Raw genomic sequence first — 2,060 nt, forward strand, 5'->3', positions numbered from 1 at the left:
AGTGGCAAAGGAGATAGACAACGTGCAGAATCAGGATTATACACCAGCCTGGTAGGTGGTGTATACACCATCTGAAGGTGGTGGCGAAATGGGGCGCCAGCCAAAAGGGAAGCTGTCTGGACTTTCAGGAGATGCCTTTGATTTGATGGCCGAGTCATTAGTGACGGCTCTTTTTTTTTTTTTTAGGCGAGGCAACCCTTAGTTGACCTCACAGATTGCAAAGACCTTGTCAGTTTATAATCCCTTATTTTTTTAAATTATTTTTTACGCCTACAGCACCTGGTCTTCCTAGGTGGTCTCCCATCCAAGCACTAACCAGGCCCGACCCTGCTTAACTTCTGAGATCAGACGGGATCAGGCTTGTTCAGGATGGCACGGCTGTGGATTAGTGACTGCTCTTGAGAAATGAGGAGAGGAGAGAGGGTAGTCACTTCCTGGCCCAAGGTGTCTCATGACCATAGAGCCAGCCCCTTGGCAAGGATTGTTCTGTACAGGGACGTGGCCCCGCCAGCATCTTCCACGCTGGGCAGCCATTTCTTGCACCTGTCCTTGCAGTGGACACACATGCAGGCCTACTGTGAGACAGTTAGAACCAAGACATTGCAGACTCCCTCAGTGTGGCAGTTGCCACCAGAGAGAAAATGCAGATTCCTGGGCTACCAAGCTCCAGTGATGCTGATTCAGTAGGTCTGGGGTGGGGCTCCAGGGGCTGTGTGTTTTTAAAAAGCTCTGCAGGTGATTCTAATGCACACCCACGGTGTTAATGGCCGAGAAAAAAAATCTTGTGAATTTCCAGAATCTGTGGAATGTGGAAATCAGAAAAGGAAGTGGCAAAGGAGATAGACAACGTGCAGAATCAGGATTATACACCAGCCTGGTAGGTGGTGTATACACCATCTGAAGGTGGTGGCGAAATGGGGCACCAGCCAAAAGGGAAGCTGTCTGGACTTTCAGGAGATGCCTTTGATTTGATGGTCGAGTCATGAGTGATGGCTCTTTTTTTTTTTTTTTAGGCGAGGCAACCCTTAGTTGACCTCACAGATTGCAAAGACCTTGTCAGTTTATAATCCCTTATTTTTTTAAATTATTTTTTACGCCTACAGCACCTGGTCTTCCTAGGTGGTCTCCCATCCAAGCACTAACCAGGCCCGACCCTGCTTAACTTCTGAGATCAGACGGGATCAGGCTTGTTCAGGGTGGCATGGCTGTGGATTAGTGACTGCTCTTGAGAAATGAGGAGAGAAGGAGAGAGGGTAGTCACTTCCTGGCCCAAGGTGTCTCATGACCATAGAGCCAGCCCCTCGGCAAGGATCGTTCTGTACAGGGACGTGGCCCCGCCAGCACCTTCCACGCTGGGCAGCCATTTCTTGCACCTGTCCTTGCAGTGGACACACATGCAGGCCTACTGTGAGACAGTTAGAACCAAGACATTGCAGACTCCCTCAGTGTGGCAGTTGCCACCAGAGAGAAAATGCAGATTCCTGGGCTGTGTCCTAAACCATCTGAATCAATATCTGGGGTAGGGGCCCAGGAATCTGCCTTTTAAAAGCCTCCTGGGTGATTCTTACACACAGCCAAGCGGCAGAAACTCCGCACTAGGGCGGGTGTGTGACAGGCCTTCTCTGGGTTCCGTTTTTTTTTCAGAGTCAGGACTGAACCTGGCACTTTCTGTAAATAGCACGACTGAGTGTTTTAGTCACGCATCAGTAAGTTCAGGATGTGGAAAAAATATCTCTTGGAGTCCAACCTGACACCACGCTTTGCATGTGTCTTGGGAGCCTGTTGGAGCTGGGCAGTAGTACACAACCAGAAGGAAGGACAGACTTGGCTCCTGGGAGTGACCGCCTGCTGGAAGAGGCTTTCAGTGAGGCTCCCCTTCTGCCTGAGCTGAGAGCGAGTGCGGCTCCCTGCTCACAGGATGCCAGGGGCAAGAACCAAAATCCCAGCTGTCGAGGCTTTCTACCTATGAAGCTGAGAAGCTGTTAGAAAATGGTTAGATCTGCCGAAGCGATGGGCCTCTTGGTGAGAGGCCGACTGGATGCAGCGACAAATAGGTTTTT

The 2,060-nt window shown here is 50.4% G+C and overlaps 2 pseudogenes; both read right to left on the minus strand.

Moving 5' to 3' along the window:
• Positions 1-267: 267 nt before the first annotated feature.
• Positions 268-386, minus strand: LOC111737595 (annotated as a pseudogene).
• A 708-nt stretch (positions 387-1,094) lies between these two features.
• On the minus strand, positions 1,095-1,213 carry LOC111737579 (annotated as a pseudogene).
• Positions 1,214-2,060: the final 847 nt, after the last annotated feature.

This window comes from Pteropus vampyrus, unplaced genomic scaffold (genome assembly GCF_000151845.1).
Source record: "Pteropus vampyrus isolate Shadow unplaced genomic scaffold, Pvam_2.0 Scaffold28, whole genome shotgun sequence".
Lineage (NCBI taxonomy): Eukaryota > Metazoa > Chordata > Mammalia > Chiroptera > Pteropodidae > Pteropus > Pteropus vampyrus.